Raw genomic sequence first — 19,371 nt, 5'->3', positions numbered from 1 at the left:
ATGAAATAGAAATCACTTAAACTAACAGAATACAATAGGACAAACAGCAAAAACCATCAAAATAACTTTAGAAAAGAAGGAACTCAGCCGGGAGCGTCCATAGAGTGCAGATCAAGCAGTGGAAGAAAGGAATATGTGTTACTGTACTGTGTTACCAGTGTGGCAGAATCTGTGTGATCTGAAGTTACGAGTAAATTGGCTTTATATTGAGTTTCAGGGCTTTTCTCGCCAAAGAAATGACAATATGAAATAAGATTTATGACATTTCATGGAAGTTGGTTTGGCTTTCTGCGCTCACTAAAACAGTTCATGGGTCTCATGCTGTGTTATTTTACATTACTGGTGTCTGCGAAATAGTAATGTAAAGAAAGCTGTGTCGGACTGGAGGGCTTCTCTTGTTGTTCGCATCCATGAGAAATAGCCACGGCAAGGGCTGATAGAAGAGGCAGTGGAGTGCGCGCGGGCACACACACACACACACACACACACACACACACACACAGGCTTTCCAGTAAGTATCACTGATGCCTGCAGTCATTGTAAGTGTGATATCCTGGACACAAGGTATCGCCTACAGCTCTCTCTCTCTGGTTTTATGGTAGGAAAAAGCAGTTGAGTGTAGCTGACCGAGTGTACGTGTGTGTGTGTGTGTGTGTGTGTGTGTGTGTGTGAAGGTGGTTTCATCCAGAAGAGATTGCCAATGTTTTTCCGTCAGGTACTAGTGCCCACTTTCATTATCCCTTCTGATGGAGAAGCCAGACATCGCGCACACACGCACACACACACACACACATACACACACACACATACACACACACACAGAATTCCATTATGGCTGGTGATACAGGATCGTGGACACAAACGTAAATGGACAAACACTCACAAAATCACACAATCACGCACACACATACACAGATGTGTACAGACATGCAAAGACATACACATAGACACATACAGACACATACACACACACACACACACAAACAAACAGAAACACATACAGACAGACACCCACATGCGTGCATGCTCACACACATACACACACACATACACACAAATATATACACACACATATCTACAGACACACTTACATAGACAGACATGCACACACAGTGGGTCAACAGTCCATTTCTTCAGGCTCTTTTCTGCCTCTCATACCAATCTACTTTCCTCTTACACTTAACAGTGACACTGCTAACTCTCTCTCTCTCTCTCTCTCTCTCTCTCTCTCTCTCTCTCTCTCTCTCTCTCTCACTCTGACAAGTCAGTGTAGTGTGAAATGAGGAAACATGACAGCTGAGTCCAACAACGCTGCTATATCCTCACCGTAACACCAGACAAACAGCTACACACACACACACACACACACAGACACAGTGGTTGTGGAGGTGAGGGAAGGAGAGGAGAATAACGGACAAGACAAGACAAGAAAACAGGAGGAAAAAAAACTCAAAGAATCAGAAAAAACAGAATCTCACTTCTTAATGCACTGTACAAGGTATGAAGAAAGAACAGTGACTTATTTTGATATATATATAATATATATACATATATAATATCTATATATAATATAATAATTGACAGTTTTAATTAAAGGAACCAAACCAGTCACATCAAATCATTTATGATTATGCTTAATTTTTGAGCAGAGAAATCATTTAGGGAACTTTTCTTTCTTTTTTTCTTTTGCATTTTGGTTTCTAAGTTATACAAATAAGTAAAGGAGTCATTGAATGGATGGATGGATAATATCTCAGTGAGAACATTGGCTACACAACAGTAACTTGTAACAGTAACACACACACACACACACACGCACAACTAAATCCCACACCCCTAATGGCAGCACTGGCCGAGAGGCTGATTATAATCAACCACCACCAACTGTTGTTCCACCTGTGTGAGTGTGTGTGTGTGTGTGGAGTGTGTGCGTGACTGTTTATGCTCCCCCAACACCTGAGCCTTTGTGGCGTTGAGTTGGGTAGATTGCTTGGTGTTGTTGGTATTTAACAGGGGATTGTTTCGTTTAAAGGTGCTATGCGTATCATTTTAACATCAATGAATCATTTCCACATTCATTTTGAGACATAAGCATAATTAGATTTGCAGCCTCAACCGAGCTCTACACTGCATTTTACATGGTGTGGCACCAGGTCGGATTTGGATGGAAATCTGCTGGATCGCTTTACGGCACAAAACAGGAAGAGGGCGCTGTTCTTCCAGAGCAAACAGAGCTAAAGCTTTCAGAGTTTCTGGCAGTGGTACAGACAAAGAGAAACCTCTTCCTCTCTTCCTATAGTCCAGTCATTATGATTATTGGTTTTGGTTGACGTCTTTCTATAGTCCAGTTATTATGATTAGTGGTTTTGCTTAACATCTTTCTATAGTCCAGTCATTACAATTATTGGTTTTGGTTGACGTCTTTCTATAGTCCAGTTATTATGATTAGTGGGTTTGGTTGACATCTTTCTATAGTCCAGTCCTAATTTGTGGTTTTGGTTAACATCTTTCTATAGTCCAGTCCTGATTTGTGGTTTTGGTTGACATCTTTCTATAGTCCAGTCCTGATTTGTGGTTTTGGTTGACATCTTTCTATAGTCCTGTCCTGATTAGTGGTTTTGGTTGACATCTTTCTATAGTCCAGTCATTATGATCAGTGGTTTTGGTTGACATCTTTCTATAGGGAGGGAGAGTGATGGAAAGAGTCAGAAGGAGAGAGAGGGAGCAATGTATAGAGTCAGACAGAGACAGACAGATAGACAGACAGAGAGAACGACAGATTGAGAGATGGACAGATGTCGACTAGTGATTTCACCAAACAGTGCTGAGCAGTGATTGAAGTGGCCGTCCTGATGAAAGTCTGTTGATTGGACCTGGAGAGCTTCATCAACCCCATATGCAGGGAATATCAAACAGGTGCATGAGCTACAAACGTGTGTGTGAGTGCATGTGTGTCTGCAGGACTGTGTGTGTACTGGCAGTTGTCATTCAGTGCTATGAAAAAGCCTTTGCATGTATGCGTGTGTATGTGTGCATGAGTGACTATCTGTGTGTGTGTGTGTGTGTGTGTGTGTGAATTGATTTGCAACAGTTTTCAAACTGATAGGTAATCATTTCATCTTCACAAGGATAGAAGTATAAGAACACATACTGTATGTCCATTTACACACATACACACCTGCATGAGTGTGTGCATGAGTGTGAGTGTAAATAAATACACATGCAGTCTGTGTTCTCAAGACCAAATAAATATAAATCAGTGGGAAACCCTTGGACATATAGTCATAAAAGTGTGTGTGTGTGTGTGTGTGTGTCAGGGTGTCCGCCTGGCCCATCTTATTAGTAAAACAGATTGGGGGCAGTGATATGAAGTGAAGCAACCCCTAATGTTTCTCTTACAGTTTTTCTTTCCTCTTCTTCACTGTTTGAATTATTTATCTCTCTGCCTTTATTTCATTCTCTCTCACACCTGGTTACCAGTGTGCAGATAGCATAATGACACACACACACACACACACACACACACACACACATACACACATTAAATGAAAGTATGTCTAGTGCTCAAAATCTGATAAAACATTCAAATGGTGTAGTAAAGTATTAATCTGCAACATTTTCATATAAATAATTTTCTATCTAACTCTCTGATTGATCATATCATAATAGTGATTCAACGTATAGCCTCTGCCGCACAAGAAGTGATGTATTTTACGTTTCCAATTTGTTTGGAATAAACAGAAGAATAACTGGGTAGTTAGCATGAGCAGCGATAGCATTCATGGTTCAACAGACAAAGAAAAGAGCGCCACCTACAGAAGCTCAAACTGCATCAACAGAAAATCCAAGGAAAAAGACAGTTCTGGACATGCTGATTTAAAAAAGGAGGAACTCATTGATTACTACTTTGATAGTCAACAGGTGATAGTTAACAAGTTGCCACCAGAATCTTGGTAATGTCATAGTATCGGCTTAGTAACAAAAATGTCAACAAAAGCTCTGAAAGCTTTAGCTCTGTTTGCTCTGGAAGAACAGCGCCCTCTTCCTGTTTTGTGCCGTAAAGCGATCTCCCTTTGTGATGTAAAGCAGTGCAGCGTGAAAAATGCAGTGTAGAGGCTAGTAGAGGCTGCCAATCATCTCAGCAGTGGTCTCATTTTTTTATGGCGATTATACTAATGTCTCAAAATGCATGTGGTAATGATCTATTGATGGTAAAATAATACACATAGAAACTTTAAGAATGCAATGCAAGACCATCCAAGAGAGAGAGAGGGGGTGACAAGAGGATGATGGGAGGAAAAAAAAAAGAGGAAAAAAGCGGTAAGAGTGAGAGCAAGAGCTGAGCGTTATGCATAATGCATCAGGCATCTATTTTATTGAACATCATGATGTGTTTCTTTATGGTTTTTAATATGTTGTCAGCGCCTCAAGGCTTCTCCCTGCAATTACTTAGTGGCGGTACTGTGCTTATAATGCCACTTTACATCCCACTGCATGGTAAATACACACACACACACACACACACATACAGTATGTGTGCATGTACTTCTACTTGCACAAACCACAAACACAGCATGTGCATACACTATCACATGGACTTTATGTATGCATGCTCGTGTGCACGCAAACACACACACACACACACACACACACACACACACACACACACATATGCACACACACACAGATGTCTTGTGCATATCCACTGACAGACATAGGCTCAGCCACACAGCCCTACAAACATTCACACAAACACATACACACACACACACACAGATGTCTCGTACATATACACTCAGACACACAGCTCTACACACGCACACACATTTGCACATACACACACACACACACACATTTATGCGCATGCACTTAGACACACACTCATACACACACACGCGCACACGCATGCACGCATACACACACACACACACACACACACACACACGCAATATTGTAGGCGACAGTAATGATATAGAGAAGTATTTCCAAGCCATGCAATATGCATGCCTGGAGAGTAGTAATGCTGAATAAAACTGCCTAACAACAGGAGGGAGGAACTGTCTCATTGTGGCTCTGTGTTTCCCTGGGGATTCTAATGTTTGGAGTACAGCCCTTATCACTGCTGGCCTTGAATATGTATGGCTTCTCTTTCTTTTCTCCGCTCTCATTGGCTTTAAACAAGAAACTTTTCCTTCTTCCTGTACTTTATTGGTGTTTTGTGTATTGTGAAGGTCAGTAAGTGTAAGGATCCTGTGGTAATGCTGAAAGGGAACTCTCAGCTGGCCTTAAAGGAATCCAATGAGTTTTTGGTAGATTGTTCCGTTGGTCAACTTTCGTGTTAAGGCTTGTATTAAAGTTTAAATGAACCCGCATAGTGGGGATTTAATCTGCAAAGTTGGACAGGAAAATTGGAGAAAAGATGGCATAATTACAGTGATCAGGCTTGCATTCAATGCCCACTATAAAGACAACAGCTTCATTTTATTTATTTATGTATTTATTTATATATAAAAATGTACTCATGTCATAAACCTGGCAACCCAGCGGGCAGGTGTTAATTTCAATATTCACTGCACCACCCCAATTGAGTCAGAACATGAGGATCTTGTCTCATATGGTTTTTGTCTTGGCTGAAAGACGTAGGCATATAAGCGTCCTTTTCTATGTTTCGCCCCTGCCTTCTCAATGGGCACCTGACTGACAAATCACAAACTGAGAAAGTTTCCCTCATCAAAACGTGAGGTCAAGCATGTGTCACGACTGTCCCTGGAAAAGGAGGAGTTGACACCCAGCGATTAGCCGGAGCCTCTCTGGGTCCTGCAGTTTGCAAAAAGTCACTGTTGTATTCCGCAATGACGCCCAATCATGTAGGCTTCTCTCTGTTGAAGCATCCAGGAAGAGCACTCACTTTTTAAATATTGGCACTAGGGAGAGAAGCAGCTAGGTAACAAACCAAAGAGCAAAAAGATAATGTTAGATCCGAATGAGGTACTTTGAGCAGAGCTCAGTTTGCGTGACGTAGACCTGTGTGTAGCAGTGTAAACATGGAAGTGGGGAAGATTCATGTGAATGCGCAAGGTGTAGGTGTGCGCAAGCGTGAACTTTTTTTGAAAAAAATGGCTGTAGTGAAGATTTGTGCTAAATAATGGTGTAAATATCGGTCTTTTCCCACTCACTGTGTGATCGTTTGGCTTCAGAAGACTTAGATTATGCTGCACAAGCTGTATGGAGTCATTTTATGGTCATTTTTTGCCCTTTTGGGAACTCTAAAGAACTGGTCCCCACTGACTTCAGTTGTTTTGGAGAAGGCTGCTACGGAGTTGGCAACCTTCCTGTGTGTTATATAGACTAACAAACTTCACCAGTGTTTCAACTGGTATGAGGGTGAGTAGATAATGACACAATAATTTTGGGATGAATTGTTCCTTTAATGCCTAAGACACTGCATCAATTCAAACAGCTTGTATCGGGCAAAAGCGCTGGGAGGGAATCACAGCTAAATTGATGCAGGCTTCTCTCTGTTGGGAATATGACAGCTATATCTTTTTTTCATTTTAGCAGTTTACTCGCTGTGTGTTTCTCTCCCTCTGAGACCATATGCTTTTCTCTGTCAGTGTTGTCAGGCCAGTGAAGTTTTACATTATGTGCCCCAACCCCCCATCCCCCCCTCAACAAACTATCTCCCCTCCCTTCCGTTCTCCTCTGCCCGTTGTTTTGTCATGAATGTCAACCAATAGAGAGCAAATATACAATGCACAAACACCTATAAATCATAAGTGTAGACTCACTTTGGGTTTATAACATAAATAAAATGTAACATTTCCTGAGCAGCAGTGAAATATACAAGTAGTACTTGTAATCTGGTGACCCATTCAAAGAGATGCAATAGACTCGCTGTTAGAGAGAGTCCCTGAGAGTCTTCACCTGGAACCAGCAGTAGCGCTAAGACAAAGGTATCGATAGTTACACATTGTAACTCTAGTTCTATGATCCATGCATCTATGCTCCACTCGCCAACGCCTCTGCACGGGCAAAATCCATTATTGAAGCCATTGCATATGTAAACATTGCAGCAAAGCATTATTAATAAACAATGACCTGTTTGAAAGGATGATTTTGAGTTCACTGATTTTCATTTTTTACTATCAACAAATGACATTCCAAATAGGTTGTTATCATTGTCAACAAAATGTGAAGTAGATTTTAGTAGTATTTTAATGTACATCTCTCCGTCACACACTTAACTGGATTGATTAAGCCTAAAGATTCCTTCTTGCAACCAGTAGAAGTAGAATGGAACTATTTGCATGATTGAATCATATCGCATTGTATCATATTGTATCATATCTCTACGATGGCCCAGAAATGCAAAACATTACACAAAACAACTTAACAAAGCCGAAAACATAACATTTCACAAAACAACTTAACAAAACCAAAAACACATTTCACAAAACAACTTAACAAAGCCGAAAACACATTTCACAAAACAACTTAACAAAACCGAAAACACAACAATTGACAAAACAACTTAACAAAAACAACTTAACAAACCCGAAAACACAACATTTCACAAAACAACTTAACAAAACCGAAAACACATTTCACAAAACAACTTAACAAAACCGAAAACACAACAATTGACAAAACAACTTAACAAAAACAACTTAACAAACCCGAAAACACAACATTTCACAAAACAACTTAACAAAACCGAAAACACATTTCACAAAACAACTTAACAAAACCGAAAACACAATTGACAAAACAACTTAACAAAAACAACTTAACAAACCCGAAAACACAACATTTCACAAAACAACTTAACAAAACCGAAAACACAACAACTTTTCACAAAACAACTTTCAAAAGCATGTCCTTTGTGATCATGCCTAACACTTTAGTGTACACTATGTTGAGTGATGGTAGGCTACATAATCTCGTAAAGGGAGAAAATTTATAAAAACTATTTTATTTATATTTATAAAAAACAAATATGATCACAAAACAACATATTGTTTTGTCTAGCAGAGACTACTTTTCCTGTTTCCATATAAGTGAAGTTCGTCGGCAATGGGAAACAGATAACAATCACTGTGCAGTGGATGAATACATGGTGGCTCACCTGAAATAGTTCCAAAAATAAACCTTTTCACCTGAGCTATATTGAGTTAATGATATTTACTTTTTTAAATGAATGAATCAGGCCATATAATAAAAAGGCCCTATAATAAAAACCACTAACAACTTTTTATTACTAAAAGATCAGTCTTCTTACTTTAGATAATGCTAGTCTCCTACTATCACTCAACACAGTGTATGCTAAAGTGTGGAGCCTACTATCTAGTGTTGCTTTTGTGTGTGTGTGTGTGTGTGTGTGTGTGTGTGTGTGTATTGGTGTGTGTGGGAGCTGTTTTTTAAGGTGATTTCAGTTCCTTTCTCTTCTATTTTGTTGTCAGATGTTTCATTAAAGAACATCAAAAGTCAAAGTTTTCTTTCTTTCCAACTTTCTACCGTTGACATCCTTCCTTCCTGCTTAGGTGGTTAATGTTGACTTTTCTTGCTGACTCATTGCTTTGCTCTTGGCTTCTTTCAAACTTTCCAGAGTGAATCCCACTTTGCAGTTGTTGACTGCATCAACAGCAGCCCACTTTAGTGTGAAATAAGTACTGGAAAAAGAAGACAAGACAGCTTTCCTCTTCCCTTTGGGCATTCTGTACCTTGGCAAACCAACATTTGTGTGTATGCGAATTAAGGTAAGACCCATATATTTGTTCAGTGATATGAAAATATGTCACATTTAAAAATATTCAATGTAAGTACAAAATTACAGCTTTCAGCAACTTCAGTAATAATAAAAAAATCTCAGTATTGGCCATCAAAAATATATTGGTTTGGAATCCTAGTATGTGTTCATACACACACACACACACACACACACACACACACAATTAATTAATTATTTAATTATGTCGTTACCACAAAACAACTTGTTTTCTCATGATAATGACTTAATTATCTCATTATCATGACAAAACAAAAGTTGTTTTCTTGTCATAACGACTTCATAATTTCGTAAAAAAAAAAAATGTATGTATGTACTCTATGGACTGCCGTTGGATCACTGAAGTTCCTACACCAAAAAGGTTAGTTTCCTTCGCAGGTGACGGACACTGATATGCTAATTGTCTGTTATTGAAAGATGTAATGCAATTTCTGCCTGTGATAAACTGTGGTCAAAATGAAATCGGACCCACTCGTCCATTTTTTGGCTTCTTGCAACAGTCTAGAATTAATTCGCAGTCACACAATATCACCTCACAATACAATATTATCTCGTTATGACGAGAAAACATGTCGTGATAGTAAGAAAAAATTAGTCATTATGACGAGAAAACAACTTTTATGTTGTGATAATTCGCAAAAAATAAGTCGTTATGATGAGAAAACGACTTTTGTTTTATCGTGATAACAAGATAATTAGGTCGTTATCATGAGACAATAAGTCGTGATAATGAGATAATTAATGAATTGTGTGTGTGTGTGTGTATGTGTGTGTGTGTGTGTGAGAGAGAGACGGCAAAAGATAAACAAAGTGTTTATGTATGTCCTCTATGGACTGCTGTAATAGTTTTGGATTTAGTGAATTACACGTTTACAAGCACAATGATTGGATATACACTGAGAAAACCACCAATCTTGATGCAGAAAGAATGACATGATCTTTAAGTAGTAGACCATTTAACAAAGCAACAAAGGCCAGCAGGAAATGAGGTGACTCAACACAACTTTCTACAACACAAAAACTTTTTTTTTTTTTACTACTGTAAAGCAAAACTTGTTTACCACCTTTTAAAAACAGGGCATCGCAAACCAGCGTTCCCCCACAGGACAACAAAGACAATAGACTGACACTGCTGACATTTAGTGCTGCTTACAAACGCACTGCAAGCACCGCTGCTATTCTTCTGACAGGGAGAGAGAGAGAGAAAACGGAGAGAGATGAGGATCATAAAGAGGGAGAGAGAGAGAGAGATAAATGGGGAGGAGAAATAGATTGGGAGGCAGAAGTTAGGAGAAAGAGAGAAAACTTTTTGAAGTGAATCCCTCTCCCAGTGAGGTATGGTTTCTCTGTTCAGGTTGCTGACATTTGGTTGTTTACCGGCTGTCTTGCTGTAAGTACCAGTGGTAGCCTTGGTGGACGTTAAGTTCTCACTTTCACTATGGGCCAGGTTCTGCTTTATTCTATTTTATTCTATTCTACTTTATCTCGCTGCTGTTGTTGTCGCTTTTGTGAGGGCAAAAAGTTCCCAGTTATCATTGGCTTGATTTATTTCCTTCCTCAAACATCACAATTTGTTGGAAAGGCTAATTATGAGGGGAAAAGGTGAAGGACTTGCTTTCAGTTGTAAAGGCATGGGATATTGAGCTTTGATAAGATATGTCCTATTTGTTTCTGTATTCTTCTTTTCCTGTTTTCCACTTTTTCTGTCTTTTATTGGCCTTTATTTATAAAGACTGTAAATGGAACGGATAATATATCATATATTGTATTATTTTATGTTATTTTATGTAACTTTCTGTATGTTATATAGGTATGCATATATGATTATACCTGCTTTTGCGTATATCGGTCTGACCTTGTCTACTTTTTTTTTTTTTGTGCCATAACTGGGCTGTGATCTCCATTCTGTCTACTTAATATACTTTGTTCTACAGTTTCTATGTTTACAGTATTTTTCTTCTCTTTTCTGATGTTTCTACATGTTTATGTTTCTGTCAGTTCTTTGTGTTTTGTGTTGTATTGTTATTTTTGTCTATTAAAAAAAAAAAAAGTTCCAGTTGGACCAAGTAGTGTTTGATTCTATTCTGTTCTAGTCTTCACTGCAAAAAATAGCCATCTTAACGAGTCATATAGGGTCCAGTCATACCCAAAGTTTGTTTTCTTTGATCTGATCTAAATGTTGACTTTAGTTGCATTTTTGTATTTGGTTTGTTTCACACTGCCCAATAAAATGTGAACCAGCGCTTCTAAACAAGGGCTTGTTTCACTTGAAAAGAAAAATGAAATCAGCTCACCCATTGGCATTTTCTTTTTCACTTGTTTTCTTTTTAATTGAAGACTCAATACTAGATTAACTGATTTATTAAGATGGACAGTGTAATTTAGTCTAGTCCATAATACCACATTATTAGGCTGGATGTCAAGATAGTCCGTTACTCACATCAGGTCATGATGTTTGAGGTCAGTTTATTTAAAATAAGAGTAAATTAGGACTATTAACAGATTATTAGGCTTCCTGTAAATGTCACCGTCACTAATAATGCTAATCCTAATCCGAAAAATGTAATCCTCTCTTCTTGCCTCTCATCTGTCGCCTCCACTCCTCCACTCACCGCTTTCGTCTCCTCAGTAAATCAATAGGATTTTATTCCTTCACCCAGAGGATAATTATGCTGTTTAAAGCAAGAGTCTTTGGCATTAATAATTAATGAGCGTTAATTTACCTCAGCTGGCCAGGACGAGACGCGGCGCCGCTTTCACTTAGTCTCACATGAGGAGAGAATGCGCAGCACTCAGCTCTGTGAAGTGTCAGCCATTGTGACATGACCAACCTTCTGCTGCCAAATAACCATCACCTGTTGACAATTAAAGTGGCGATCCATGAGTGCCTCTTTATTTTTATTTTATCTCCATGTTTGGTGCTAAGCGCTCATCGCTACTGTGTTGTTTTATTTAGCCTCCCTTTTTGTTGCTCAGTGCTCATCGCTGCGGTGTTTCTGCACTGCACTTCCCAGAGATCACCTGTCAATCAAACAGTGTGGGCGGGGCTTGGGTTTCCTGTTGATGCAGTTTGAGTTTCTCTTTTCTTTGTCAGTTCAGCCATGGTGGCTATCGCTGCTCATGCTAACTACCCAGTTCTTCTTCTTCTGTTGATTCCAAACAAACCGGGAACGTAAAACACATCACTTCCTGTGCGGCAGAGGATTTTCCCGGGAAAGAGCTACCAGACACCAGCTGTTTAGAACAGACAATGTGAAAGCTTTCTTGAACTGGCTATAGTTTGAATCACAGTCGATCATAGAGAATAGCAAACTGGACATTTCTTGATATGAAAATGTCACCAATTTCTGCTTTAATATCTGTTTGATTCTCTGAATTGATCACAAAGGGATTTATGTTTCTTATGTTATTTAGCAAATAAGAAATATGAGAAATGACTAACAACTGAAATGTTCAGCAGAGGCTTTTCGTCTCTCTTTCCCTCTGTCAGTCACTTGATTTTCAAAGTACTCAATAGCCATATTTTACAGCGCTCTCTCTCTCTCTTTCTGTCTATAAATCAATAGTCCTCATTGGGGACAACAGTGTCGGAGAAATGTTGCAGAGTGTTTGTCTATTATCTCATTTCCCCAAGCCTTTCTCTTGCTTGTTCTCATATTGGCTTTCTATTAGTGTTTCTGCCATGTCGTTGTGTGTGTGTGTGTGCGTGTGTGTGTGGAAAGTGCTTCATTTAAAGTATACCCATCTTAAATAGCCATGCAACACTGAGTTATTGCATGGTCACTGCTCTTGCTGCAGGAAAATCAAAAATAAAATCACATTTGAAAAATAAAGGATTATTTCACACACACACACACACATGCACACACACACACACACACACACACACACAGGTGTGTTATCAGCATGCTGCTACCGGAAAAAGATATTTAACCAATTATCTATTCTCTCTCTCCCTCCTCACCTCCCTCTCTCCCTCTTTCCATTCTTCCCTTCCTCCCTCTCTCTCCCACCATCCCTCCCTTCCTCTTTCTATCCTCTTTCTAGCCTCTCTCTCTCTCTCTCCCTCCATCCTTCTTGCCCTACCTCTGACACTCCCTCTCTCTCTTTCTCTCTATCCATTCCTCCCTCTTCTTTCCCTCTTTCCATCACTTTCACTCTTCTTTCTGTTCTTCCCTCCATTTCTCTCTCTCTCCTTTCCTCTCTTACTGCCTCCCCTCTTCTCTCCCTCTCTTTCCCTCTTTCCTCCGTTCCTTCTGTCTTTCTCCCTCCTTTCCAATACCCGCTTCTATTTCCCCTTCCCCTCCCTCTCTCCTCCTCTATTCCCCCTCCCTTCCACTTTTCCTTTCTCCTTCCCTCTCTCGTTCCATTTGTCTTTCTTCCCTCTCTCTCCCTCCTCCCCTCTTTCCTTCCCTTCCTCTCTATGTCTTTCTCTCTTTCTCTCTCTTTCCCTTTCTCTCTCTTCCTCTCTCTCCCCCCTCCCTGTCTTTCTCTTCCCCCTCTCCCGTTTCTTCTTTTCCTCCCTCTCTTCCCTCTCTCCCCCATTCCCTCTGTATCCCTCTCCTTCCTCCCCTCTCTCTTTCAATTCAGTTCAATTCAATTCAATTCAATTCAGTTTGCTTTATTGGCAGGAATAGTAATCAACCGTTGCTGCCAAAGCAGAACAATTAACAATAATACATGTAAAAGAGGAACAATTGGATAATTAGATTCAATGCAATCTAATCTAATGTCTTGTATGAAGCTAAATATAATAATAATAATAATAATAATAATATAATAATACAAAATATTGTATTATATAAAATTACAAATAGGCCTAAGTAAATAATCAAAATTAAAACCTACAAACAATGGTCATAAAAGTGAAATATAACTGCAGATAGTGTTAGTCCTATAATGAATTAGTCCTATAATTAAAAAAATTTTTTTTTCTAATATCATGGCAATAGCTAAATGTGTAAATTCTGGTACCTCACCTAAACATAGTTTTATCATTTTGTTGCATGTTTTTTGTCACGTTTCTCTCCTTCTTTCTGTCCCTCCTGCTCTCTCTTTGTCTTTCCCTCCCTTCCTTCCCCCCATCTCTTTCTCTCTCTCTCTCCGTTAATCTGTACTCCAACAGATAAATCGACCCCTCTCTCATCCCCTCTTTCTTGTCTTCCCTCTCTCTAACCTGCTCTCTCTCTCTCTCCCTGTCCCTTTTTCTCCCTCTCTCTCCCTCCCTTTGTATGCCCACCTCCCTCTTTCTTTCCCTTCGCCTCTCCCTCATTTTTTATCCCTCTATCCCTGTCTCTGTACATCTCTTTCTCTCTCTCTCTCTCTCTCTCTCTCTCTGTGTTAATCTGTACTCCAACAGATCAATCAGTCCTTCACCGTGGTGTCCCCATTAGAGGGAATACTGATTAGCAGTTTAACATCACACATCATGTGCGTGTGTGTGTGTGTGTGTGTGTGTGTGTGAGAGAGTGTGTGTGAGTGTGAGTGTGTGTTTATTCCTGACGGATTACAACCCTCCATTACTCTCATTGTTATTCATTAAAATGACAGTTGGAGACAAAGAGAGAGAGAGAGGGAGAGAGAGAGAGAGAGAGAGAGAGTAAGAATAAAAGACAGAAACAGAGAGAGACAGGAGAGTGTGTTTTGGTATTTTAAAGGAAAATAGGACACTTTTTATCATAAAACGACACGGAAACTGGAGCCAAAACTGGGATTGACACCAGAACCAGCCCCAAAAAGACATTTGTGCCAAAAGTAATCGTACGCAAACTAAACATTTTGAAATGTCTCAAGCCTAAAATTCTTGATTTACATATCAATAGAGAGTGTGACATTTAACTGTGAAGGAAGGCCTTTTGGATTCATATACTGGACACACTGGCACATAAGGAACTTAATGAGAACTTTGACATTCGTCCCTTTCTCTTATAACTATATTGAACTTTTTCTGCTTGTCTGTCTATGGAGTTTGTACTCATGTCCTTGATGCAAATGATGGCCTTGAAATCTAGATGTTTTTGGCCTATGTGTATCGCACTTGCTGCTATTACTGAGAAATATACAAACATTTTCTTATGGCTTATGAACAATTCACATAAGTCTTTGGAGTCATTATGGGCCCCCCTGCTGGTCGCTGTGCATTTCAATTTAAACTGTTGCAACATCAATAGGAAAAGAAAAGCCTTGGTATGGACACACACACACACAGAATCATGTATACAATATATCTTTAGCAATGTAAAGGCCACTAAGGATTCCTGCTGTTCATGCTTGTGTGTGTGTGTGTGTGTGTGTGTGTGTGTGTGTGTGTGCGTGTGTGTGCGTGTGTGTGTGTGTGTGTGTGTGTGTGTGTGTAGGTGTGTGTGTGTGTGTGTGTGTGTGTGTGTGTGTGTGCAGATGGCACCTTTATGACAAGTCATAAAACAAAGACAGCAGCCAGTGCCCCAGGAGAGGTCATTTGGCTGGACATGGCTACCAGTCACACACACACACACACACACACACACACACACACACACACACACACACACACACACACACAGCAGGAGTCAACCTTAGTGGTGGCCCTTATATCACACTAAGGGGAGGAAGAGACAGAGAGGAAAAAGAGAGCAAGACAAAGAGAGAGAGAAATATTGAGAGAGCCGAGAGAGAAGGGAGACAAATATCTATAATTTCTACAAGGACTTTTCTCTTGTTTTTCTCTCTATCTCTCTCTTTTTTTTTTCCAGAGGTAGTTTCTCTGGTCTAAATAAGCGACCAGTCATTTCACAGCACTTCTTAGCCTGGTGAAACACAAAGGCAAACGCTTCAGCAGCGACAGAAAATCTATTTAAAAGTTTCCACGCAACAATTTGCTCCTAGGTGATTAAAGCAATAATGCTGGTCGCTGTTGTCCAAATGACCATTATGGACTTTTGAAGGCCAAAATTACTGGATCGAAGCTGCCTTTATTGAGTATCTGTAAATCTGACCATTTTCATGACAAAAATTATAAGTATTCAGTATTTCCCCAGAATTTTGTTGTTGTCAGGATGGAAAGCCTCTGAAACAGCATTTAGACCATCATGGGACACTAAGACTCTCCACTGAAATCCAGGATAATAACAATATTATACATTTTCATGCATACTTGAGTGCAATCTGATCAAAATGTTGCATTAGAATCAATTCAGGAAGAAGGCTTCCAATAGACAAGTGTAGTATTGACCAGTTCTAGACAAGATCTGATCAATATTGGCCCCATATATTGGTCTAATCCTAACCCAGATGTTGCCCAGTGACCTCATTTATAGAGAGTTGCGCAACCTCGCCAAACTTGATCAACTCTGGTAAGCATTAGTACTGATAGTAAATCCTGTCAAGCTAAATCGAAGTCTAATGTCTCTGTATGGCTCTGACAGAGAGGCCTATCTTTTCTATGTTCCATACTAAAATAATAATGTGAAAACCCACACGTGAATTCAAAGCACATGGACACATTGGTTTTCATGACATTTTCACTTGCGAATTGTCTCTTTGCATGTGAAGTTAAGTTTTCACGTGACACAAATATTGTCATAAGTAACAGCAGGTGAAAACGTGGCAACAATGAAAAAGAAAAACAGTTTTCACCAATGTTCCATGCAAAAAAATTATAATGTGAAAGCTCACATGTGAATATAAAGCACATGTTTGAACACATTGGTTTTCATGACTATTTCACCTGTGAATTATGTGGTTAGTCTTTTGCGATGTGAAATTAAGTTTTCACGTGACACAAATATTGTCATAAGTAACGGCAGGTGAAAACGTGACAAAAATGTGAAATGAAAAATGTGAAGTGAAAAACAGTTTTCACCAATGAATTGAAATTTTCACCTATGAATTGAAATTTTCACATCTGACTGAGAGGCATATCTCTTCCATGTTCCATACAAAAAAAGTGTAATGTGAAAACCCACATGTGAATTCAAAGCACATGTGCTTTTTGGACACATTGGTTTTCATGACATTTTTAACATTTTTTTGACAAGTTAAGTTTTCACATGTGACACAAATATTGTCGTAAGTAACAGCAGGTGAAATTTTCACCAGTGAATTGAAATTTTCACCATTGAATTGAAATTTTCACCAATGAATTGAAATTTTCACATGTGAAGTAAAGACTGTCACATGTGATGTCAGAATACAACGTGAAAAAAAAAAACTTTGTTCACATATTGAAACCAACATGTGTCCAAAAAGCACACATACTTTGAGGTCACATGACCTTTTTTGTAAGTCAGTCATTTGAGAATGGAACCTGCCATACAGGCTGATGAGATCAGACTGCTGATGCTTCCCGGTCACTGGCCCCGGTGTGAATGAAATCCTGCAGTTAATTTCTTACTTCCTAGCATTCATTGCTGGAAAATCTGTTTACAGTGCGTTCAATGAGTTTACTATGGCCTGCGGCTGTTCCCAGCATATGTGTGTGGAGGTTGCCTTGCCAGTCGATAAAGCTCCAGGCGTACATATCTTATTTACATACAATATCATCTGAATTACCAGTTGCAATCTGTTGATTCCTATTAAGCCAAGTGCTCTACTTGCACTTGACACTGGTGTGTGTGTGTGTGTGTGTGTGTGTGTGTATTTATCCATGCCTCCTTTGTTTTTTTTTGTTTTTGTAATGGTGTGTTGGCATATGTCCTTGTGAATATGTGTGTGTGTGTGTGTGTGTGTGTGTGTGATGTGGAGGTATTCCCCGTACATTATTAGATGGCCGTTCAATAGTGTTAAGTAATTCATTGGGACGTTAAAACTAATGTGATCCTGTGTGTAACGTCTCACTATTGATTGAACAGGAGACTCTGAGTTCAGATATTCACTGTGCTTCCTAATACTGGTGTGAATACATTTGTTTTACACTGCAAAAGAATATCAGTGACATTTCATATCTAGCAGCATTTAATCTAGGATTGAGTGATGAATTCTTCTTTTTCTTAAAACTAGTGAACCTGCATTGGAAGACTGGCAGATTTCAAGAATATGAGACTAAATGGCTTGTAATTAAGGTCATTTTTTTGCAGTATAGATATTATATTTCCACCATTATTTTTACTTAATTTTGATTTGCTTGCTGCTTTTGTGATAAAAATGTATTGGCTAAAAATGAATGATTCTTCAATTGCTTCTATATTTAGTAACCAGATATTACCTAACATTATATACACCAGAATCTGTAATAGAAGTGGGGAGTACGGCTTGACTGATATGGGTTTTTGAAGGCCAATATTGTTTTTGGACTCAAGCTGCCGATAGCTGATTCTGTGCTGATATTCAATATATCTTTACATTTAACAATCTTTCTGTCCCAATATTCCCAAATAAACTGCAAGTATTCAGTGTTTCCAGCAGCATTTTATTGTCAGGGTGGAAAAGCCTCTGAAACATATAGACAACTAGTGTAGTATTGATCAATTCTATAATAAATATGTAATCAATCAAACTGTATCATATCCATCATATCACAGTGACTGGACCACATCTGATTTTCAAAAAAAATATTCTATATCAGTGCTGAAACCAGAATCTTTCACCCAGAGTCCTAGTATCAGTTCCATTACATTGTATGGTTTACAATAGACTCTCATTACTTAAAAAAACAGATGATGAATTTTCTTTGTCTTTACACATTTCTCTTTCCCTTTTTTCAAAGCTAAAGAGCCGATCTCAATTCATATGTAGTTATGAGAAGTGGCGCTGCATCTTCCTCCTCTCTCTTTCTTCTCAGCCCTGTGTGTGTGTGTGTGTGTGTGTTTTCCCAGGGTGGGGCAGGGCTAACAAGGTTTAGGGCTTTGGATCATTACGGATCGTTTAGACATTCATCATTGATATTACATGCCCAGTGTATGTATGTGTGTGTGTGTGTGTGTGTGTGTGTGTGTGTTGTGTCTGTGAGTGCACTGCAGCATTACTTCATAATGCCCATGTAATGGGGGCTGGTAATGCTGTGTGCTTGTGTGTGTGTGTGTGTGTGTGTGTGTGTGTGTGTGTGTGTGTGTGCGTGTGCGTGTGCGTGTGTGTTTTATGACGCACAGCTGACAGTCTGAACAGTAATACTGAGACAAGCAACACTCATCATAAAGCTTTTACCAGAGAGAGAGAGAGAGAGAGAGAAAGAGAGAGGGACAGAGAGACAGAGAGATTAAAGGAAAAAGAGAGGGGAAAAATAGATGGAGAGATGAAGAGATGAAGAGTGAGAGGCGCCCAGAAAGAGAGAGAGAGAGAGAGAGAGATCAATGACAGAGAAAGATGTAGGGGAGTGAGAGAGAAGAGAGTGGAAGAAAACATGAGAGGGAGGAAGAATAGACAAGGTAAGAGAAATAATTAAGAAAAATGATTGAAAACGGTTAGAGGAAAGAGAAAGATAGAGAGAGCTAGAGCGACAGAAACAGAGAGAGCGCTATATATATATATATATATATATATATATATGTATATATATATATATATATATAGAGAGAGAGAGAGAGAGAGAGAGAGAGAGAGTGTCCTTAATGACCACTTTAGTAGTTTGGAGGCGGTAACTTTGTTAGCCTCCGGGATGCAGGTCATGTAAG

This window comes from Centroberyx gerrardi, chromosome 3 (genome assembly GCF_048128805.1).
Source record: "Centroberyx gerrardi isolate f3 chromosome 3, fCenGer3.hap1.cur.20231027, whole genome shotgun sequence".
NCBI classification, from domain to species: Eukaryota; Metazoa; Chordata; class Actinopteri; order Beryciformes; family Berycidae; genus Centroberyx; species Centroberyx gerrardi.
Note: the sequence above shows the minus strand (reverse complement) of the source record.